Here is a 26316-nt window from a genome sequence, read left to right as displayed (position 1 = left end):
TATATATTGGAGCTATACCAAAACTGATACATCATTTTCCATTGCTCCTTCGGATGTTAAATTCATGCCATACTTCTCTATTTGTGTACTTCATAATAGCCTAACAATTTCTAGCTCACAGTTAAGCTGGTTCATATGCCAAGCCTTTCAGGCTATATCAAAACACCAAGTTTGATCACGATATAATAGAATTTGATGAACTTATACCAAAAGTATAAACACTTACTTTTAAGTTAACAACATCATAATCAACTTGTTCACTGCCAAAATCAGTGATAAATTATCTTAATCATTGTTTAGCACTATAACCATTGATAGAATATCATCATCGAATCAAATTATAACCAACCCGTATGAGCTTTTGTACCAATATGCAACATATATATCCATACATATATATTTCCAAAAATTTTAACTTTGAGTAGCCTTAGGCATATCAAGCTCAATAAGCCATCTGTAAAACAAAAATAACCAACAATCAAGTTTAGAATCATTTCTTCTTATAGTTGGTTAGATCATGTTCATCATTTGTGGTAAATACACAAACTTGATTTCAATATTCCATTATCATACGAGAGTCAACCACTAATTGGCACCATCCCCAAACACCACATGTTTTATAGTCAATTTTCTTAGCCAAAATTCATATTGTAGTATTCCAATTCTAGGTCATGTCTCATTACCAAATCTTTACTCGTATATGAGTACTTGAATTCTCAAATCATCATCTCTTTTCTAAGTAGATCTCTACAATTCCCGTAGCGTATTTCTATTCCTTCACCAGTAGTAGTATCATTTAATCAAATCATATCACCCTCGTTCTCTAAACATTTGAAAAACAATTCAACTTTTACCTACCCTTATCAGGCACTTTCCCTTGATAATTACTCAAAATAAATTAGAATTTTTTGGGGAAGCACATTTCATAATTTATGCCTTGCGTTTACAAGTATATCGAGACCATAACCTCATCAGGTCTACTTAATGGCAAGATAATCATTGCCTTAAACCAACATTTCCAGGTTCCCTTATATTTGCAACATATTTTTATACTTATGTGACATGTCAGTCACGAGCCCCAACTTAACTATATAGCCATTCACTCTATGAGCTTTAGTGTTTTTCTCATTATGAGAAATCTCTCAAATTTATCTCACCAAAATGTTCACAAAGTAGTTACAAGTCCATAACTTACAATTCAATGCCTAAAGCAGTGAACACCATCTTATCGTTAAAGTTTTATCCTTATCTATCAATCATAGCTCCACTGCGCATTTACCTATACATTGCTGGGTTACTCACAAGCCACTCAAGGCCATTCAAATTTGACCTTTTATAGCAAGTTAAGCTAGTATATTCCCTTATGCTTTTCGATACACTTCCAAAACGCTTAAACACTTCCTTTAATAGGGTTTCATTGAGAATTTAAACAATCAAAGGCTTATTTTCAAAGCCACTCATAACTTTAACAATTTAATGTATGCTTAATTTTTGCTCATTAACCTCGATAGACATTATTCAAAGATCTTCCAAAGTGTTCATGTTCTTAATCCTGACCATACCATCAACTTGGTATACTTGCATTGATTATCCTTAAGCTTATTATGTTCGTTATAACAACATCCACATTTCTCCCATCATTTATTTTACTTTTCGTTCACTGTTTCCTTAATCTTTAACAAGGGTTAATCTCTTGTCTCCCTTATTTCTTAGAATTTGACTTTAGTTATCCTAATGTTTATCTTAATATTTCACATGGTAATTTATATAAAAAACTCTCCAACTTCTCATTTACCTACATGCCAATATATAAGGCCATAAAGAAACTTCCTAATTCATTCATATAAATACCTTCCAAAACCTTAAAACTCCGATTAACAAAGCTTATCATCAAGTCCAATGACCTTAATTCAATTTGTAAGTTCAACTTGACGCCTTTCACATCTTATTCATGCGTCCTAAACATGAGGTGTTCCTAGCGCTATGGCACGGTGACTGTTGAAGTTTACTTAATCAACACTATTCGTCTAAATTTAAGGTTACTACATTAATCATCCTCAACCGTTTGGTATTCCTCCAGGCTCACGTCACAATTTCCATAACCATTTATATTCTCTTGTGCTTATCACATATAATAGACCAAGCCAATATTTTCAAATTCATCTCATTCTTTAACACTTGTCAACCATCAATAAATCCCACCTTAAAAAATTGTTTTCATACTGTATAATGACTTCACCAAATACATATAACACCACACACATCATTATTCACTATTTCTAGTGTTCCACAATTCCTTAGTATTCACAACTAATTGTCTTTCTTATCTTATAACTCAAATAGTTTAACCACTTCAACTTAATATCATCATGAATTTTGTCTATCTTGATCATTCTACTTATGTTCACATTATTACTTTGAAATTCTAGAATTTATTCTTCCCCCATTTTCATAATTATTTCCAATAATGTATATTATGTTAATTAGTATCTTATAGTACCATTTATGTAACCCATCAAGCACATTGTGTTCAAATGTCAAATCGCTAAGAATAATTCTTTATTCCCACCGATGACATGAGCAACTCCACATATAAATATATACATCCATTTAAATGTCAACATCCCTTACGACGTGTAAGAACCCCTTCTTACTTTCGTCAATTTCGACATATCTATTCCCCATTTCACCTTTGTGGTATGACTAGATTTTCTTTTGGGCATAGTTCACTACTAGCAATCATATACCTTTTCCACAACATTTTGCATAAATTTGATTAAACAATGATCTCCAAATTTACTCTTAGATACACATATATCAAATTGTACACCACTTAGTGTTGAGATCTTGACTCTACTCATCAATTCTTAACCAATTACATCTATAGGATAGGCATTCACTTCATTTTTGTGTCTTACCTTTGCGATCATAAAAATCAAAATTTCATAAACTTAGGATGCAGAAGCTCCCTTTTTGAGCTTATCCAACAATCCACATTTCCCAAGTAGACTAATCATTTTCATCATAGCTTGCATACTTAATCCAAATAGACTCCTAAATCGATCTTTAAAGCAATTTGTGTATCAAGCTCAAATATAGGACTCCATATGGCATTTAGACTAAAATCAACATTTCTAAGTCATTTAACTTCAAGCTACCAAATCCATGGCTAACCCTTTAATCCTTTGACTTCATGCTAAGCGCAGCAAATTCAAGCTCATCCTTAAAGTAGATTTGTTTACTAACCTTTTACTTCTTGACCACACATGAATTATAATAGTCATTGATTTTTCACCCTTGAGTTAATTCATGTACTTATAACTATATACCATAATAGTTCAAATCAATTCTTGAGATCTCACAATTACTTAATTGAAATCAAAGCAACTCCATCTACGCTGCTATACACATATTCAACACATATTCGCATATAAAATATTTCAGAAACCCAACACCATTTATATATATGGGCATGACAAACTCAATTAACATAGTGCACTTACCCCTATGCACATAAATATTGGTTTACACCTCCCTCAATGCTTAGATTTATAAAATCCAAGTGAATTACAATAATCACTATTCATTCCAGTCAAATTACGCCCTTGGTATAATTATCGCATGTGCTCCTTTATATCGATCTCAAATACAATCTATAGTCATCTAATTTTTCTCCTATTGACAATCATGGGCTCAAATTATAGCTTCACCAAAATGAGTAAGTTATTACAGTCCTATTAGTCCAGCTACATTTCCCTCCATCCTTAGCCGGAGGGATACGTCATCATAGTAACCGTTCATTAAGAGCATTTGCTTTAAAATCTTACCAACAGCAGCTCATGTCTAGGGTGGCATCTCAAACCCGGACAACGACACCACTTATGACCTTTATATGACGTTAGCTAAAGGGTAGGTTACAGGAATAGGAGTTTATGTAGCCTTTTGTCTATGACTCGTGCTGCAGTCACAAAGCATAAACAAGACTCTACATTAACTCTGACAACTCCGCTGACTGATACAAGAATCCCTAGAACTCAACTAAACCTAAAGCTCTGATACCAACTTTGTCCCAGCCCAATTTTTGAGACATGATGGGCTCATGGGCCCAATAGGCATAGCCCACTAAGCCCAAGCAAGGCTTCTTGTATGAACTTGTACGTCAGCCCCTTTATCATCCATATTCCTTTTTAAGTTCCGTAAATCATAATGTTCAAATAATAATTTCATTGAAATTGATTCATAAAATCCAAGTGTATACTCATAATGGTATTCATCAATATAATATACATAAAAAGTTTACCAAACGATTCTTAGCAAATCACATCCAGTTTACATGCACACATTCAAAAACTCTGAACGTCAGCGGAGTGACTCTGGGTGTGGGGGCTAACATTTAGTATCATGGCAAACCTACCAAACAATAGATAAGAAGGAGCACCTCGACCTAGGATCCAATCACCTCTTAATTCAGAAAACCTAAAACATGAAGTTAAAAAGAGTGAGTATAAAACCAATGAGTGAACATAGGAACAAAACAAGCATCAATACGGGAAGTTTTATAAAACATGATGCACTTATGTTGAAAACAGTGCAATTTAGCTTAATTTCTTATCACAACAAAAATCCATTTTTGCTACAGTAAAAATCAATTGGAAAGTATTTCTCAAGTTTTAACATTCAATAATCGATGCAACCACAATATAATTTCCATAACCTCTGTATATATATATATATATAATATATATAAACATACATACGACCACTGGCCTCACTCCAACTCTCCCTCAGCTGAGTCATCATCGGCTCATGTGCACTCCTACACCACACATGGTTGGGTCATCATCAGCTCATGTGCACTCGTACACCGCACTTGGCTGGGTCATCATCAGCTCATGTGCACTCCTACACTGCACATAGCTGGGTCATAATTATCACACAATAGCATTATTCAATGCATAACATACATATCAACATAATGTGGGAACAAATGAATTCATCACATTCATATTTCACAACATAAAAACGTTTCATCAAGGGCTTGTTCCCATGCAACTTTTAAAGGAAACCAACAAATATTTCAAGTAGCTAAATCAAGCACATAAATCACTTATTCTAAAACATTTTAATGCAAGTTCACTCACCGGCCCTCGTTGATTCTTAAATTGACTCTAACTCCCACTAATGGTCCGAATGGAGATGTGGGGTCATGTTGGAACCTATCACACATAATAGCATCACAAATCAACTCAATTCACATAACCATAATTCTAACCTATCACACATAATAGCATCACAAATCAACTTAATTCACATAACCATAATTCTAAAAGTTATCTCCTAAATCATGTTCTACTAGTTATTCCTAGCTAGCTCTTAACTACCATTAAGTGGCTATCTATTTTCACTATTCTAGTCACACTAAAATGAATAAACTACCTCAACTACAAAACACTCACAAATCTAACCACTAGCTATTCTCAACAACTTAAAAATCAACTCAATTCCATTACTCACCTTGGTCGCTTTGTAATTGAATTCCTTTTCAAAAGCTTTCAAATTATTGTGAAAATTTTTTCTTTCAAATTATTCTGAAAATTTTTTCTTTCTCTTTCTAGAATGTCTAACTAGTGAGAGAAAGTATTAAGGAAAGGCCTTTGAGGTTTTTAATGTGAAAGAGTAAAAGAACACAAAGGACATTGTAAAAAGGTGCACAAAAGCATGAAAATTGGGGTTAACTTAAGAAAATTTATGGAGGTTTCAAAGCAAGCTTCCAAGGAATGTGAGAAAACGTGAGAAAGGAAGAAGAAGAAGAAGTTGCTAGAAACTTAGATATTTATGCCTAATGTTTATCCAATTTCTCACAAAATTACCAAAATGCCCTTACCAAGGTCACTTTGTCTTCCCCTTACCTTTGTACAATCTTTTTACTTCTTTGACATTGATACAAAGTCCATAATAGTCTAGAAATACTCAGGTTCATGAAAACTTAAAAATTTTGACTCGAGATGCAAAATGATCATTTTGCCCCTATCGTAAAAATTATCAGTACTTTTATCTTCTTTATTTATTTTACCATCATTCATTTATTCCTTGGGTCTATTTAGACCTTAATAACATTTGAGAGCTACTTCTAGGAGCTCACCATGAGAAATGATGAAATTACCTTTGGTCCGTGTTATCGGGTCTACTGCTAGTTACGAGTCTATAGAGGTCGAGGTTTCACAAGTTCACTTCTGAATCATGTTATTAACTCGATAATTAACCTCAATTGGCATCCGTAAGCTTTATTAGCCACCATATCAAAGTACAGGGTACTACAGTGCTAGAGTCATAAATAAGCTGTCGGTAATTATAATTTAATGAATTACGCAAGTAAAGGATAGAGGCAACTATGGTAAAAATGTGTCAAGATATAAGTTAGTTGAATAAGGATTCATGATTGAAGGAAAAAGAGAAGTAGAAATGATGTACACTAAAAATATTGAATTTGGATTGTTGCTAGGAAATGCAAAAGTAAAGGTAGTAGACTGTGGTGGTGTGTTGGAGGAAATAACGAGCGACCGGCAAGTACAAATAGCTAGATATGCCTCTAAACTAATAGCGATGTAATATCCCAATATCATAAAGTGAGTCAACTTGCATTAAAATGTTTTGGGATAAATGCATACGTGTTTAATTGAATCACCTAAAATGTTTTATCGGACTTTTCTTTAAAACGTGCATGGGAACAAGCCCTTGATGAAATGTTTTTATGTGGTAAAATATGTGATATAATGAAACCATGTGTTTCTATATTATGTGGATATGTGTGTTATGCTTTGAGAGATAATGTTGCATAATAGCTATAACCATGCATGTGCGGTGTGGGAGTGCACGTGACGGTGCTAGTGGTGTGCGGTGTGGGAGTGCACATGTCGGTAATGATGTGGGCAGGAATGCGTGTGATGATATTGAAATGTGCGTGTAGGGAGTGCACATGATGATATTGCCTTATGCGTGTAAGGAGTGCACATGAGCTGAGTAAGGCGGCGATGGTGTACATGTATATATATATATATATGCTATAGACAAGTTATGAAAATAAAAAATGTTATTATACTATATCCTATAGAATGCCTTTCTGCTGCAGTGAGAAACTCTTGAGTAGTTGGTTCAAAATTTTGCCTTGAGGTTCGCTGCAGAGATTCGCTTTGCTATGCTTGCCTTGCTTGAACTTCCTAAATGTTTTAAAAAGAGTTGAAAAATAGCACGACATCAGGTTTTGTTCATAATATACAAATTTGCATTGTTTTTAAACAAGTGCATCATGTTTTTGAAAAGCTCTCTGTATCGTTTGCTTGTTCTCTTCCTATGTTCACTCACTGAGTTTATACTCATCCTTTTCAACTTCATGTTTTAGTTTTCAGGTTCATAGATAGTTGGATCTCAGGTAAAGGGCTTCCTCCTGTTCATCATATGGTAGGTTTGCCAGAACACTCCATGATAGTATCCAAGCTAGAGTCACTCTGCTGATAGTCAAGGTCTTTTGTATAAGTATATGGTTAATTAAATGTAATTCATGAGATTTGTTGTAAACACTGTATGTTTGGTTTGCATGATAATGTCGCCACAAGTTGGCATATGGTAATATTATCTTGTGAATGGTATTGTTTAGTTGCCATGGTTTATTTCCGAAAGGAAATTATTTTTGAAAACAATAAATTAAGAACCTTAGAGGTAAAAGAGGGAGAGGTGGTCTAATAAACAAGTTTCATAGAAAGGCTTGCTAAGGCTCGGTGGGCCACGCCTATTGGGTCTTTGCATTATCATGGCCCAGGAATTGGGCTGTGACAAAGAGCCATGAAGCAAAATTCAATTTGATTTGAGGATTCAGCTTCACTTGATTGCTTGTCTACATTTTCCATGTTGCTTTTCCAATTTCTTTTCAATCTTTGTTTCTCCATATAACTTTTTTAATTTTTGCCAAATTTCCTTGACACTTATGCACATGAACACTTTATTGTAATCTCCATAATCAAGTGCACAAAGGAGATTGTGCATGGCCTTAAAGTTGATTTCTACTCTCTTTATTTCAGCTTCTGTCCACTTCTATCTTTAGGAGTTTTCTCACCATTTATCGAATTAGTAATTATAGGTATGAAAAGACCATTGGTAGTGACATCCCATATCTCATAGTCATAAGCCCTAACATAAATGGACATTCTAGTACTCCAATAAGGACAATTTGATCCATCAAATAGAAGAACCATATTTATGCATTGACCTTCAGCATCAACAGATTTTTGTAAAGCCATTTGGATCTCCCTTAAGGATGTCAAGCCTTAGAAATGAGGGTTAGGCTCTGATACCACTTGTTGGTCTCAAAGAGCGTGCTAGAGGGGGGTGAATAGCACCTTTCAAATGACATAAAAATTCTTTCCAAGTAAAGAGCTAATTAAAGGAATTTGAAAATGGAAGATTAAAGCTTGTTGGAGGAATGATTTAAGTGCTAAGAGTAAGAAGAAAATAAAAAAAAGTAGACAAAACACAATGATTTATAGTGGTTCAGTTCCTTTGACCTACATCCACTGCCTTGATCTCCCAATCAAGAATTTTCAAACCAATTCACTAAAATCAGTGGAATTCTCAAGCTTCCACCAAGCTTTTACAATAGCTTTTTATAGGCTCACCTATAATGGTTTTTCCCGAGATCAACCAAAACACAAAACTAACTTTTATAAGGCTAAGTTAGAACCTCCAACAGTAACCATGCTAACCCAAGCTTGATCTATCCCTTAGAGTGCCTTGCACACTCTAAGTAAACGGGAAATGAAGAAAAGATGAAGTACAATTGATCACCTAGCTGATCTAAGATGTACAAAGTTAAGCTCAAACACTTTTTCAAATGATAGAAGTGAAATAAAAGTGTAAAGAGAAGGTTTTTGGTCTTCTAGGCTCAAAATCACTTTTGGATAACTTTTCTATATCATATTTGACTATTGGAGAGGCTTTAAATACTTGCAAAATCACTTCTGGCCCTTGGAGACAAAAACTAGCCGTTTTTGGCCTTTATTTTGTCATTTTGTGCTTAAATTCAAATTTATGATAGTGAGCTTTTAGTTGGTTAACCATACTTCTTAGTTGGTTACGTCTTCTCTATCTCGCAATCTATTTCTCTATGTTAACTAATTAACAGTAGCTTTAACTGATTAACAACTTTCTGTTTCAAGCACCTTCAAGTACTGCTTTTGGCCAACCTCCATTCAATAGATTAATACTCCATTTAACTGATTGAAGCTTATCTCCACTCATCCTTAACTAATTAAAATGGGTTCCAACCAATTAAGAAGTTTCAATTTTAAATCTCTTGGTTTGGTGCCTCGGACGGTCATTAATATTTTAAATTTGAATTTTGACGCTTCTTGACACTTTAACTTTGACCTTTAACCAGTTAAGTCTTTTCTTTTAACCGATTAAAAGGCTTCTATTTTACATCCAGCACTCGCTTAACTGATTAAACCTTGTGTTAACCAGTTAAGACCTTTCTATCTGTCCTTGGCATTGTGCCTAGAATTGCTTTAATTGATTAAGGATTTGTGTTAATTGGTTAAGACTAATCTGTTTTCATTATAGCTTTTTCTTCTTTGCTTGTTTAACCAATTAACCCATCTTGCAACTGAACAAGCATCCTAACTTGCTTTCAAATGAAAAATATATTAATGAATTTAAGCTTTCTCTTACACACTTAAATAATATAATTAGACACCAATGAATGGGAATGTTTTGTTATCATCAAAAGCATATGAGTCAACATTTTCTCTCTTATTTTTTGATGATGACAAAGCACTCGTAGATCAAGAATACAATGTCTATGCTCAATATGAATTCTTCAAATCTTGATGCATAATGAGTTGCTCCCCCTTAGTTAATGCATCTAGTTTTCTTTACATAATATGCAACAAAACCATAACTAAACATCACACACATAAATTAAACATGAAAACCTATCAAACTCTATTTAACTTAGTCTTCCTTCTCTCATTTTTCTTTTTCATCATTAAACAAGATATTCAAAACTCACCCTTAATGAGTGCATCTAGATTTTCCTTTAATCTTTAAATTAGACTTTAATGAATGAGAATCATAAGCACTCATACACCTAAGTCATACAAACTTATAGATATAATTCAATAACTTCAAGAGTCAAGCTTGTGTCTATGTAGGAACAAATGTATGGGAGTTAAATAATTTCAAGAACTTGTCAAGGATCACTCAAATAATGTTCAAGCAACTTTGATCATTTTGTCATAATTAAAACTATAACAATTTTAAAGCTAACACGAAACACCAGATTGATAGCTAAGAATCGAGCCACAAAGTCATTGAAGCTAAGAAGAATTTGAAGGATTCAAGGAGATTTGGAGATCAAGAATACAATTCTTGGGTTTGTCTATCTTTTTGTTATTCTTTTATTTTCTTGATTTTTTTTTAATGTTTAAGTTTTATTTGATGATGATGTGTGACTTGATGGGGAACTTATTCATTTATCTAAGATTATGATTGAACTCAATATGTAGTTTGATTTATTTATCTCTCTTTTGCTTATGTTTGATGGATTTAAGTTGTTTATTTTATTTTGTTCTTAATGATTCTAGTTGACTGGCCACCAATTAGATTGCATTGGAAACCTAAGTTAGACCTTGACGAAGGAGATTTAGGTAAACCTTGAATAGAATAGCGTATGATCAAATGCACTTAGTTGATTATATGGTTTGATTTACATATAGGGTAGACATACACCTATAAGCCATACATAGCCAAGATTAAAGCATGAACTTAATGAATCTTTCTTCAATTTAATTTGCATAAACATATAATAAATTAATTGGGAGATGTATTTTTATGAGTTACTCGATAGAGACTTGTAAATAATTTAGGACTCTAGGTTAACAACTCAATCCATTAAACTGAGTTAAGAAAGAGAGACAATAATCAGATGAAATATTGAGAGACATTATAATCTTAGGTCTGATAATCACTATGTAAAGCCTGACCTTATAAAATACTTGTTAAGACATACATGTGATGGACAACATGTTTGCATGCTAGGAGAGTCCCAAAAAATTTACAAAAGTCAGTATTGTACCTAGAGGTACAACAAAGTTGATTTAAGTCTCGAACTAGATCGAATAGAGATTTTAGGGTGAAATTGAAAATTTTACAGTCTAGGAATGATTTAAAATAGTGATTCGGAGTTCGAGGATCGATTTGGAGTCAAATTGGAATTTTCATGACCTAGGGGCAAAATGGTCATTTTGCCACCTGAGGTTAAGATGTGAGTGTTGTATGAAATTTTGACTAAAATTGATCAAGATTGACTATTTAGAACATAATTTGAGGTTGATAAGTGAAAAATTATAATCTTGGTATTTTTCGGAGCATAGGGGTAAAATGGTAATTTTGCCATCCTAGTGGCAAAATTGTAATTTTACACCACCAACACTTGTCATGCTCATTGAATTCATCCATTGACTTTTTATGTTATTGATAAGTGAGAAAATATATGTGGTGGAGATAAAAAGTTTAAATATTTAAAGTTTTAAAAATGGACCAATAAAAATATGCCATGTGTCAAGCTTAGAATATTTTATTATTTCCTTTACAAATCAGCCTATAAACCTCTCACTTCTCTCCAAAAATTCGGCCAAGCAAGGAAAAGAGGAAAACAAAGAAAGAACAAACCCTAGGTGAAGAATTTCAAGAGAAAAAGTGTGAAAATTCTAGGAAACAAGTGACAAAAGGTAAAATTTCTTGATTTTGACTTGTAATCTACCTTTCCCATGCATTTCTCCTTATTTTCCATGATTGAATTTCATGTTTTCATGGTGGATTCATGGCTGGCCGAATGGGTATGGAGAGCGAATGATGTTGGATTGATTTGATTTTAAGTTATGTTAGTGTTTTTAGTTAGTTTACCATGTCTAGAAACAAAACAACATGAAAAGAATTCATTTTCCCCATCACCCATCAATAGCCGAACCTCCCTTGTATTGAGTGAGGATGAATTTGATTTTATTTTAAGAGAATTGGGTAGAAAATGATGAATTATGGTGTGGAAAAATAGTAGGAAAAATCACGGTGTTATTGCACCATTATTGACCTAAAATTCCAAGAAGAAAAGTGAAGATAGTTTTGCCAAATTTTAGGTTATTTGACTTGTGATTGGTGAATTAAGATATTGGAAAAGAAATGGAGCAATTTGGAGCTAAATTGGACGCGTTGGCCAATTAATCGGGTGATAAGACGAATTAGGCCGAAATCGAATTTAGATGGTTACCAGTGCATTTTGCATTCCATATCATGCATTAGTAGTCTAAATTAGTTTAATTTCGATTTATTACCAATGTAGTAAGTTTCTTGATTTTGGTACTGTGTCAAGGTGGTGAGTCCTCCGATAAAGTCAAGGGAATTGCACCCGAGGACCAGTAGTCTGAGTACTTCAAAAATCTGCACTATAGACATTGTGAGTAAACTTACTGTCATTTTAATTATCTAGGGTGGTTTTTAAATGATTTTGTGAATTTTATGGAAAAAGGGATTTAAAAAGGTAAATTTTCATGTTTTATGAATAAATGTGTTTCAATAAAATTAATTTATAATTGTTTTGAAATTAATAATGATGTTGAAAAATAGAGTACACGGAGACTGTTAATTGTTGCAATTTGATTGTTTAAATTTATTGGCTTATGATAAATCGGGCATGATTGGCTAGTTGGCAATTGTATTGAAATACAAATTATTTGTTTGCCTTGAAAGGATGTGAAGAAAATAATTGCCATGTCATGCTATTGCAAATTTTATTGAATTGGTGGATTATATATTAATTAATCACTACAGTAGGGGGTTTTTGTGGACAAGCCTTTTAGAGGGGCACGGTAAACCCCATTATATTCTTACCTCGAACGGAGAGGCGCGTAGGGTATCTCCTAGGGAATAGCTTAGGGTTCACTTCACGCCAAACCACCACGTGAGGGGGAACTCAGCCAACACCAAGGAACGGCTATGTTTTCAAAATAAAAACATGATTATGTGAAATGTGAATTTTTAACAGCCTTGGTGATCTTGGTAGGATGCCTCGGCCTAGGTGTCCCCGAGAATGGATTTATGGCACAAGGCTAGCTTTATGAGATTCATAAGCCTCTTTATGTATTTTGAATGAAATGTGTTCTAATACTGTGACCTAGTTTACGAGAATTTACTTGATCGTCTCCATGTACTCGACTTTGGATGTTTATGATGATGTCTGCTTACTCACTGGGATTATAAAATCTCACCACCCTCATTTCCACCCATTTCAGGCTCAGAATAGGCAGTAGATAGCTGATTTCACCGAGGCTACCATTGGGTTGCATCTTCCAAACTGTAGGTTCACAGTCCTCTTTATTTTGTTTATTCGGGGGGGCCCACTTGTTATTGGAAATTAAATTTCATACTCTAGTTATCTGTACTACTATATGTAGGAATTTATTTTGCATTTACGCTATAAAAATTATTTACGCGGTGTCTTAAAAATATTGTTTTATAAGAAAATAGAATATTTTACTTAATTATTTTTTTATTTTCTTATTATATCCAAATAATCGTAATTTCGTTTTAAGTGAAGATTTTAGACTTTAAAACTCATTTTTGATTATGAATTATGTGTTTTGTACTTGTATATTACATTTTAGCCGATTTCAAAATTTTTGAGTAAAATGACGAAAATACCTTTGTGAGATGAAAATTGTTATTTTATTTGTTTTAAGTTGGAAACTGCTTAAACTCTTTTAGAACACGATATTTGGCAACGGTTACTAAGAGGGGAAATGAGAAACTGATATTAAGCCTTACGAGGTTTTGATTAGCACTTTGGGTAACGAGTGTCTATCGGGACACCGCGACGATTGTCACGGGCTCGAGGGGAGTACCGGGTCTTGACAATTTGATTGGTATCAGAGCCTTTGGTTTTAATGTTGTTTTAAAAATTTACAGTGTCAGTGTGGCCCCGAGTTAAGTTGGGTTAGGTTGAATAGGATGCATGCATTTGCATATAGAGCCCGAGGTTACCTAAACTTGCTTATTTCCTCTTATAGATTAACATGCCTCCTCGACACAGACGCCCACCTCTCACTAGATCTGTTGGGAGGGGAAGAGGTCGTTCCCAACGTCGTCAGCTAGATGCAGTAGGGGAGAAATCGGCTGCATCCACCATTTGGGCAGCACTTGCTGCTATGCAGGCCGAGACTCCTCCACGTTCTCCACATTCTTCACATCTTCCGCCACCTACTGGTACTCCTGCCATGTCTCTTGAGGCAGTCCAGGCATTAGCAACCTTCTTTACCACTATTAATGGCCAAGTTCTGGTTGGTTAGGCTCCACCTATAGTGCCTCAAACTACTCCTTCAGTTCTGCCAGTACAGGATGTATCTATTTCCAAGAAGCTGAAGGAGGCTAGATAATTGGGTTGTGCTTCTTTCACGGGTGAGTTGGATGCCACCGTGGCAAAAGATTGGATTAACCAGGTTTCAAAGGCTCTCTCTAACATAAGATTAGATGACGATATGAAGCTAATGGTGGCTACGAGATTATTAGAGAAGAGGGCTCGTACTTGGTGGAATTCGGTGAAGTCCCGTTCCACTACTCCTCAGATATGGTCTGACTTTCTTAGGGAATTCGATGGTCAGTATTTTACCTATTTTCATCAGAAGGAGAAAAAAAGAGAATTTCTGAGCTTGAAACAAGGAAATCTAACTGTACAGGAGTACGAAGCTCGTTTTAACTAGCTAATGTTATATGTGCCGGACTTGGTGAAATCTGATCAGGATCAGGCCAATTATTTCGAGGAAGGGCTCTGTAATGAGATTAGGGATCGAATGACAGTGACTGGTAGGGAGCCACATAAGGAGGTCGTACAGATGGCTTTACGGGCTGAGAAGCTCACAACTGAGAATAGGAGGATTCAGACCGAGTTTGCAAAAAGGAAGAATCTTGGTATATCTTCTAGTCAGCCAGTAAAAAGAGGCAAAGACTCATCTGCTTCAGGGAGTACGACTTTTGCTTCCGTAGCATCTTCTCGACCTCCATTTCCACAATCATAGTAGCGACCTTCGAGGTGTAGCAGATCTGCTATGACTAGTTCTGGGAAGAGTTCTGGAGGTTCTGATAGATGTAAGAGGTGTGGGATTTATCATGTTGGGCCATGTAAGGGGCCTGCACGATATTTTCATTATGGTCAGCCAGGTCATATTAGGAGTAATTGCCCACAGTTAGGACGAGCCACTGTAGCTGCATCATCTCCATCAGCTCGTACGGATATACAGAGGAGAGATTCTTCTGGGTTACCACCGAGGCAGGGAGTGACTATACAGTCCGGTGTAGAGAGTAATACCTCGGTATATCCACCTTCGAGACCACAGACTTGTACTTTGACAAGAGTTTTCGCTGTAACTGAAGATGAGGCACGGGTTCGACCTGGAGCAGTAAAGGTATCATATCTTTATTTGATAAAGATACTTATGTTTTGATAGATTCTGGCTCAGATAGGTCTTATGTGAGTATGGCATTTGCATCAATTGCTGATAGAAAATTGTCACCATTAGAAGAAGAAATTATAATTCACACCCCTTTAGGAGAAAAGCTAGTTAGAAACAGTTATTATAGAGATTGTGGAGTAAGGGTAGGTGAGGAAGAATTTAGGGGTGATTTGATTCCTCTAGAGATCCGAGATTTTGATTTAATATTGGGTATGGACTGGTTAACTGCACATCGGGCGAACGTGGATTATTTTCGAAAAGAAGTTCTTTAAAATTCGGAGGGAGCAGAGATTGTTTTTGCAAGGGAAAATCGAGTATTACCGTCTTGTGTAATCTCAGTCATTAAGGCTTTGAAACTAGTGCAGAAAGGGGATCTGGCTTATTTGGCTCACGTGATCGATACTTCAAAAGGAGAACCTAAGTTAAAGGATGTTCCAATAGTAAGTGAGTTTTTTTATGTATTTCCTGATGAGTTACCGGGACTACCTCTTGATCGAGAGCTTAAGTTCCCTATTGATTTACTTTTGGGTACCGCACCTATTTCTATCCCTCCATATAGAATGGCTCCGGCAAAGTTGAAGAAACTAAAAGTCTAGTTGCAAGATTTGGTGGATAAGGGTTTCATTCGCCCTAGCACTTCTCCTTGGGGAGCACCAGTCCTATTTGTACAGAAGAAGGATGGCACTCTTCGATTGTGTATCGATTATTGTTAGCTGAACCGAGTGACCATCAAAAATAAATATCCTTTACCTCGGATTGATGATCTTTTTGATCAGTTACAAGGTGCTATGGTGTTTTTTAAGATTGATTTGAGGTATAGGTATTATCAGTTGAAGATTAAGGAGTAGGATGTACCCAAGACTACTTTTAGGACGCGTTATGGGCATTATGATTTTCTGGTGATGCCGTTTGGTTTGACTAATGCCCCGACAGCTTTTATGGATCTTATGAACAGGGTGTTCCATCCATATTAGGATAAGTTCATGATAGTATTCACAGATGACATCCTGGTTTATTCGAAGAATGATGATGAACATGATACCCATTTGCACATTGTGTTGCAAACTTTGCGCGAGAAACAACTCTATGCCAAGTTCTCTAAATGTGAGTTATAGTTAAAGGAAACAGTTTTCTTGGGACATGTGGTGTCCGAAGCTGGAATTTATGTCAATCCCAAGAAGATTGAGGCAATCTTACAATGGGAGCAACCAAGAACGGTAACTGAGATTCGTAGTTTTTTTGGCTTAGCAAGTTATTATTGGAGATTTGTTCAGGGATTTTCATTGATAGCGACTCCTTTGACTCGTCTGACACATAAAGGAGTTAAGTTTGAGTGGGATGATGTTTGTGAGAGTTGATTTCAGGGGCTAAAGAACTAGTTAACCTCTGCTCCCTTTTTAACACTTCCTGTTAATGGAAAAGAATTTGTGGTGTATAGTGATGCCTCTAAGTTGGGATTAGGGTGCGTATTGATGCAAGATGAAAAAGTAATAGCTTATGCTTCCTAGCAGTTGAAGAAGCATGAGAGGAATTACCCTACTCATGACTTGGAGTTGGTAATAGTAGTCTTCGCATTGAAGATTTGGAGACATTATTTATATGGTGAGCGTTGTCGAATTTTTACTAATCATAAGAGTTTGAAATATTTGCTCACCTAGAAAGAACTTAATTTAAGACAAAGACGGTGGCTAGAGTTGATCAAGGATTATGACTTAGTAATTGATTACCATCCAAGAAAGGCAAATGTTGTAGTAGATGCCTTAAGTCCTAAATCCTCATCGTCGCTAGTAACACTTCAGAGTTCTTATTTTTTGATGTTACTTGAGATGAAATCTATAGGGATCCAGTTGAATAATGGTGAGGATGGAACCCTACTTGGTAGTTTCGTTGTGAGACCTTCATTGTTGGATCAAATCAGAGAATTGCAGAAATTCGATAATGAGTTGAAGCAGGAAGTTCAAAAGTTGCAAGATGGAGAAACTAGTGAGTTTAGATTCAGTAATGATGGTAATTTGATGTTTGGAGACCGGATTTATGTTCCTAAAGATGACCAGTTGAGATGAGCAATTTTAGAGGAAGCTCATTCTTCCACCTACGTTTTACATCCCAAAAGCACAAAGATGTATCGGACTATCAAGGAAAGTTATTGGTGGTCGGGTATGAAACGAGACATAACAGAGTTTGTAGTAAAATGTCTCACATGCCAACAGATCAAGGCAAAGAATCAGAAACCATAAGGTACTTTTCAGCCTTTACCTATTCCAGAATGGAAGTGGGAACATGTGACTATGGACTTTGTATTGGGTTTGCCGCGAACACAGAGTGGGAAGGATGCTATTTGGGTGATTGTGGATAGATTGACTAAGTCCACCCATTCTTTGCTATCCATAGCACGTATTCTATTGAGAAATTGGCGAAACTTTATATAGATGAGGTTGTGAGATTACACGGAGTTCCAGTTTCTATTGTGTCAGATCGAGATCCTCGATTCACATCTAGATTTTGGCCGAAATTTCAGGAAGCTCTCATAACTAAATTGAGATTTAGTACTGCCTTTCATCCGCAGACTGATGGTCAATCTGAAAAGACTATTCAGTCTCTAGAAGATATGTTACCGGCTTGTGTCATTGACTTTATTAAACATGGATGTCCTTCAATATACCCTCTATTTTGCTTTCTGATTCGGATAATGTTTCATTGTTGTATGGTCCTCAATATAGATCTTATTCTGTTAGTAAAACATCTGAATTGAAACTCGCTTTAAAAGAAGGGCGGAGCTGGTGTGGCGCGCCAAACCCACCCACTGCCCTTGGGTTCGTCATATAAAACCGAGGCTCTGAAAGAGATCCTGAAAAGATACGAGCAATCCAGGCCCGACAACAATCAAAGAACTAAAAAGCTTCCTGGGCAAGCTGTCTTATATCCATCCGGCATTTCATCCCTAACCTTACAGAAAAGACATACCCTCTCATTCTGCTTATAAAAAAGGACGCCTGAAATCATAAGTACCAGCTCATCTTCGATGCCGTTAAGCAAGAGTTGATAAAGTCACCCACCCTAACGGCCCCCATACCCGGTAAGCCACTCGCTTTGTACCTATCAGCAACAGATACCTCAATAGGCGTCTTACTCGCGCAACTTGATGGTGACGACGTCGAGAAACCGGTCTACTACTTATCAAGAATCATGACGCCCACGGAACAACGATACCCCAAACCCGATAAGATGTATCTCGCCCTTGTCTTCGCTGTTCAGAAGCTCCGGCGTTATATGATATGCTCGCCCACACCATCCACTTGGTCACAAAAAAAAGAGAATCTTGTCAGGGACTTGCCATGGATACGAGTGAAACGAAGGCACAGGCCATTGTTCTGTATCAATTTTTGAGTTTTCTGACCCCTGATTCTAGATCCTACGTTGATTGGCTTAAAGTGCCAAATAACGCATTCTAGAAGCCTCTGGCAGTTGAATTGGTGATCAGCCTATCTTATATGCTTTCTTATTCCTTTGGAGTGCCTAAAGACAAGTGAACGAAGTGGCCCTTTGGTAAGGGACACGAGTGAACGGATTCAAGGGAGAGTTGAAACCGCTTACTAGTGAGTGAGGAGGGGGGAATCGATCTCAATTCCTTGAAATCGGGAAAAAGTCTCCTAAAAGTGTGGTCTTTCTCGGTCAACTGGAAATTGTAGAACTGTAGCAGCTCTCGCAATCGGTCGGTAGGTCCTTCCTCTAGTTCAAGAGTTCTAGTACTTGCGTTGCGGTCTGTCCATTAGTTCTATGATTCTTTTTCGCCTTGTTGGCTTGTTCAATCAATCTCATAGGTTCCTATGACTCGTCCTATAGGAAAGGGGATATACCATAACCATAGGGAAGTAAAGGTGCGATAAATAAGCTTTTTCTGAGCGTATATAGTGGTATAGTCCTTAATGCGCAACAAGGGAGCAAGAAAACGGATGCGCCTTACTAAGCAAGAAAGGGGCTGCGCTTCTTTGTTCGCTAGGCTTTCGCGCTAGTCATGAATCCTTAGCTTGGTTCCCGGCTTTGAATTCGCGATAAAGCTTAGCCCCGTCTGCGGTTGACAACTTAAACCCTTTTGCCCATATTGGCCTTCACTCCAAACGATCGGTTCGAGTCTTCTGCTGCAATTGGCAATTAATTGGATAAGCGGTGGTCGTTCGTAGGCTCACTCACCTCTAGCTCTTCTTCTTTGGGATGAAAAGCCCGTCCTTGCTGAACCTGTGTCAAATTCTTCGTCTGAATTGAGTAGCTCATCGTCCTCGATTTGGTCACCTCAGTCTTCCTTGACCTTGGTTTAATCTGATTCCACGCGAACTGCTAATGCGTCTGTGGCTGGTTTAGGTGCCTCTCTTCTTTCTGATGTGGGATCTAGTTGGGACAAATAGTAGTTGGGACAAACACTTGCCATTGATGGAGTTCGCGTATAATAACAGTTTTCAGTCTAGTGTTGGGATGGCACCATACGAGGCTTTGTATGGAAGAAAGTGTTGAACTTCGCTCTGTTAGGATGAAGTGGGTGAGAGGAAATTAGTTAATGTGGAATTGATTGATATGACAAATGACAAGATCAAGGTTATCCGAGAGCGATTAAAGAGAGCTTAAGATAGGCAGAAGAGTTATTTTGATAAACGAAGGAAAGATTTGGAGTTGAAGTGGACAATAAAGTTTTTCTTAAGGTTTCTCCTTGGAAAGAAAATAATTTGAAAATTTTTAAGTATTAAATTTTATTTGATTACACTATTGTGATAATTTGTGGTATTTTATTGAGTAATAAAAGGTGTGATTCGATTCGCGAAGCAGGGAAAGCTCAATCCGAGATACATTATGTAAAACTCGACCCTATAAACACATGTCATGACATACATGCACTGAGTAGTATGTTATTACGCCAAGAAAGCCCTTAAAAATAGACGAAATCTGGTATTGTACCTAACGGTACACTTGAGTTGATTTAACTTCGAACTAGTTCAAATAGGAATCGTAGGATGAAATTTAATATTTTACAGTCCAGGAATAACTAAAAATGATTGTTCGAAGTTTGAGGATTCATTTGGGGAAAAATTGAAAATTTTGATGTTCAGGGGCAAAATCGTCATTTTGCCACCTACGATACTAATTTGATCATGGAGTGAAATTTTTGACCAAGATTAACTATTTGGAGTATAATTTAATGATAGGAAGTGAACATTTTCAATTTTGGTAATTTTTGAAACCTAGGGGTAAAATGGTAATTTTGTCACCTCGGGGTAAAACCGTAATTTTCACCACCCAAAACTTGTCAAAATCATAGGATATATTTATTTTTGGTATGAATAACTATGGTATTTTAAGTGGTGAAAAAATTGAAGTTTAAAGGACGAAATTTTAAAAACGGGCCAATGGAAAAGTGATACATGACACTTTTTAATGATTTAATATTATTTTAAAGGAAAATCAGCCCATTTAAATCCCACATCAGGTGATGGTTGGCCATAAGGAGAAAATAAGAGAGAAAATAGAGAGGAAAGGAAGAAAAGAGAAAAACCAAAGGAAAACTAAAAAATTCAAAGGGGATTTTGCGTTTTTCGTCTGTTTACTCGTCGAACGGTAAGATTTTTCGACTTTAGCTTGATTTCTACCTTTCCTATGCCTTTGTTTCCATTTAGCATGCTTGAGGAGAGAGAGCAAAAAGTGATACCAAGGGCTGGCCGAATTTCAAGGGGAAGGATTTTGAAATTTTTATATTTTTATTCTTAGTTAAATTGGTAGTTTTAGTTAGTTAAATGTGTATAGAAATCAAATAGGGCAAGAAAGCATGAAATTCTCACAATACCCACCCTTGGGTGAATATTCAGTGATGTACAATGATGATGAACCGATTTTTATTCTAAGAGAAATGAAGAGAAAATGATGAAAAATGGTTAAATGTGATAGCAAAACAAAGTGAAAAATTAACCGAGTTAATGTCCCATTTTTGACCGAATTTTCCAAGGAGGAAAGTGAGCTGATTTTGGTGATTTTAGAGGGTTATTGGCTGATATTTAATGGTTAGAAATGTTGGAGAGAAAATGGGACAATTTAGAGCTACAATGGAGCGCGTTAGCAATTTATCGGGTAAAGTGCCAAAAATAGGTTAATACCGCGTTTAAGCCGTTTTAGGCTATTGCATTTCATACCATGCATTAGTATAGGATTTAAGTCAATTATATAGTGATTTAGCATCAATGTGGTGAATTGTGTAATTTTTACAATGTGTCTAGGAAGAAAGCCTTCCGGTAAAGGCAAGGAAGTCGTACCCGACGAACAGTGATCGGGGCACCTAGAAAGCATTTAATTTGTACAAACTGTGAGTAAACCTATTATTATTGTAAATTATCTAAAGTTTATTTTTAAATGCTCTTTATGTATTTTATGAAACGAAAATGAGATTAAAATGGGACTTTTGATGTTTTAGAAATAAATGTGACAAATAAATATATTGTGTTGATTATCTGAAATAAGAAACTTTTGATCATGAAATTGAGTAATTAGAGGCTACCAATTGTCTTGAAAAATATATTTCCTATGAATGGCTTATGATATATGAGTATATGTGGCTATATTTTTTAATTGCATTGGGAATTTATGTAAGCTGTCTTTTACTATGCAAGTTGGATAAATAAATAAAAGCCACGTTATACTGTCGAAATTTTATTAAAATTGGTGGGTTTAGTCACTACAGTGACAGGTTTCCGTAGACTGCCTATTAGAGGGGTACGGTAAACCCGATTGAATAGTTACTCCAGTTGTAGAGGCGATGAGGGTAACTCCCGGGGTAGTGTTAGAGCTCACTTCACGTCGAACCCCCACGTGAATGTGTAACTCGGCCAACGCCAAGGAACGGCTTGTTTTCAAAACTAACATGTGTTTAACATGTAAATATCTTAACAACCTTGGCGGACTCAGTTAGATGCCTCGGCCAAGGTATCCCTGAGGAGTAGTTTTTAGCTTCAGCCCTGTTTCTAATAAAAGTCATAAGCCTTAACAACTATTTTGGTAAATTACAAATATTTTATGGTTTAAGAAATAAATTGAAAACCTTATGGAATGGTTTGTGATTTGTTGTTTAAACTTGCCTCTATTTTACTCGCCTTTAGATATTTATAATAATGTATGTTTACTCATTAGGATTGCAAAATCTCACCCACCTCCTTTCCAAATATTTCAGGCCTGTGGTAGCTTGTAGATACCCGATTTTGTCGAGGATTCCAGTTGACCCCTTTATCTCACAAACAGTAGATTACTATCATCAGCACTTGATTTATTTATGGGCCACTTGTTATTGTAATTATTATTGTACATTATAACTTTGTAAATTATTGTATGTATGAATTTATTTTACTTCCACGTTACAAAAGATTACTTACACGTGTTTTCATAAATATTGTTTTATATAAAAATGATATATTTTAATCAATATTTTGAATAGTAATATTTGTCTATAAATCTTTTTAAAAAAAATAAAATAAAATAATTTTTGTCTTTTGATTTACTTGAGCCGAAAATGACAGGTAATTGTTTAAAACGGAATGTTTAACAACGATTGCTCACAGGAAAGGCAAGAAGCTGATACGTAATCCTTGCGGGGTTCCGATTGGCATTCCTGGTAATGAGTGTCAATCGGGACGTAGCGACGATTGTCATGGGCCCGAGGGAGGTTTCGCTTAGTGACACATTAGACCCTTTCGTATCATTGAAAGGATTGGGCCAGTGGCTTGCAGACTTGAATTACCCTCGGAGTTAGATCTGATTCATAATGTCTTCCACCTCTCGATGTTGAAAAAGTATGTTCCCGATACCTCTCATATTCTAGAGACACCATCGATTGAGTTGCATGAAAATTTGAAGTTTGAAGTGCAACCTGTACGCATTTAGATCAAAAGGATCGAGTGTTGAAGAACAAAAGCATTCCAATGGTTAAAGTGTTGTGGAAGAATGCTCGAATGGAAAAGATGACGTGGGAAGTCGAGGGCTAGATGAGAAACCAATATCCACATCTTTTCTTGGAATCCGGTAAGTGAAATTTTGAGGTCAAAATTTTATTTTAAGGGGGGTAGTGCTATAAAGCCCGACCTTATAAAATATTTGTCATGACATACATGTGATGGACAACATGTTCACATGCTAAGAGAGTCCCGAAAAATTTACAAAAGTCGGTATTGTACCTAGAGGTACAACAAAGTTGATTTAAGCCTCGAACTAGATCGAATAGAGATTTTAGGGCAAAATTGAAAATTTTACAATCCAAGAATGATTTAAAATGGTGATTCGGAGTTCGAGGACCAATTTGGAGTCAAATTGGAATTTTCATGACCTAGGGGCAAAATGGCCATTTTGCCACCTGAGGTTAAAATGTGAGTGTTGGATGAAATTTTGACTAAAATTGATCAAGATTGACTATTTAGAACATAATTTGAGGTTGAGAAGTGAAAATTTGTAATCTTGGTACTTTTTGAAGCATAGGGGTAAAATGGTAATTTTACCACCCTAGTGGCAAAATTGTAATTTTACACCACCAACACTTGTCATGCTCATAAAATTCATCCATTGACTTTTTAGGTTATGGATAAGTGAGAAAATATATGTGGTGGAGATAAAAAGTTTAAATATTTAAAGTTTTAAAAAAGGACCAATGAAAACATGTCATGTGTTAAGCTTAGAATATTTTATTATTTCCTTTAAAAATCAGCCTATAAACCTTTCACTTCTCTCCAAAAATTCGGCCAAGCAAGGAAAAGAGGAAAACAAAGAAAGAACAAACCCTATGTGAAGAATTTCAAGAGAAAAAGTGTGAAAATTCAAGGAAACAAGTGACAAAAGGTAAAATTTCTTGATTTTGACTTGTAATCTACCTTTCCCATGCATTTCTCCTTATTTTCCATGGTTTAATTTCATGTTTTCATGGTGGATTCATGGCTGGCTGAATGGGTATGGAGAGAGAATGATGTTGGATTGATTTGATTATAAGTTATGTTAGTGTTTTTAGTTAGTTTACCATGTCTAGAAACAAAACAACATGAAAAGAATTCATTTTCCCCATCACCCATCAATGGCCGAACCTACCTTGTATTGAGTGAGGATGAATTTGATTTTATTTTAAGAGAATTGGGTAGAAAATGATGAATTATGGTGTGGAAAAATAGTAGGAAAAATCACTGTGTTATTGCACCATTATTGATCGAAAATTCCAAGAAGAAAAGTGAAGATAGTTTTGCCAAATTTTAGGTTATTTGACTTGTGTTTGGTGAATTAAGATATTGAAAAAGAAATGGAGCAATTTGGAGCTAAATTGGACGCGTTGGCCAATTAATCGGGTGATAAGACGAATTAAGCCGAAACCAAATTTAGATGGTTACCAGTGCATTTTGCATTCCATATCATGCATTAGTAGTCTAACTTAGTTTAATTTTGGATTTAGTACCAATGTAGTAAGTTTCTCGATTTTGGTACTTTGTCAAGGTGGTGAGTCCTCTAATAAAGGCAAGGGAATTGCACCCAAGGACCAATAGTCTGAGTACTTCAAAAATCTGCACTCTAGACATTGTGAGTAAAGTTACTGTCATTTTAATTATTTAGGGTGGTTTTTAAATGATTTTGTGAATTCTATGGAAAAAGGGATTTAAAAAGGTAAATTTTCATGCTTATGAATAAATGTGTTTCAATGAAATTAATTTATAAATTGTTTTGAAATTAATAACGATGTTAAAAAATAGAGTACACAAAGACTGTTAATTGTTGCAATTCGATTGTTTAAATTGATTGGCTTATGATAAATCGGGCAGGATTGGCTAGTTGGCAATTGTATTGAAATATGGATTATTTGTTTGCCTTGAAAGGTTGTGAATAAAATAATTGCCATGTCATGCTATTGCAAATTTTATTGAATTGGTGGATTATATATTAATTAATCACTGCAGTAGAGGGTTTTTGTGGACCAGCCTTTTAGAGGGGCACGGTAAACCCGATTATATTCTTACCTCGAACGGAGAGGTGCGTAGGGTATCTCCTGGGGTAAAGCTTAGGGTTCACTTCACGCCAAGCCACCATGTGAGGGGGAACTCAGCCAACGCCAAGGAACGGCTATGTTTTCAAAATAAAAACATGATTTATGCGAATGTGAATTTTTAACAACCTTAGCGGTCTCGGTAGGATGCCTCGGCCAAGGTGTCCCCTAGAATGGATTTATGGCACAAGGCTAGATTTATGAGATTCATAAGCCTCTTTATGTATTTTGAATGAAATGTGTTCGAATGCTGTGACCCAGTTTATGATGATTTACTTGATCGTCTCCATGTACTCGACTCTGCATGTTTATGATGATGTTTGTTCACTCACTAGGATTATAAAATCTCGCCACCCTCATTTCCACCCATTTCAGGCTCAAAATAGGCTGTAGAGAGCTGATTTCACCGAGGCTACCATTGGGTTGCATCTTCCAAACTGTAGGTTCATAGTCCTCTTTATTTTGTTTATTCGGGGGGACCCACTTGTTATTGTAAATTAAATTTCATACTCTAGTTATCTATACTACTGTATGAAGGAATTTATTTTACATTTACGCTATAAAAATTATTTACGCAGTGTTTTAAAAATATTGTTTTATAAGAAAATAGAATATTTTACTTAATATTTCTTTTATTTTCTTGTTATATCCAAATAATCGCAATTTCATTTTAAATGAAGATTTTAGACTTTAAAACTCATTTTTGATTATGAATTATGTGTTTTG

This window comes from Theobroma cacao, chromosome 6 (genome assembly GCF_053813885.1).
Source record: "Theobroma cacao isolate CCN51 chromosome 6, ASM5381388v1, whole genome shotgun sequence".
In the NCBI taxonomy this organism is placed as follows: Eukaryota; Viridiplantae; Streptophyta; class Magnoliopsida; order Malvales; family Malvaceae; genus Theobroma; species Theobroma cacao.
This window is presented reverse-complemented; position numbering follows the sequence as displayed.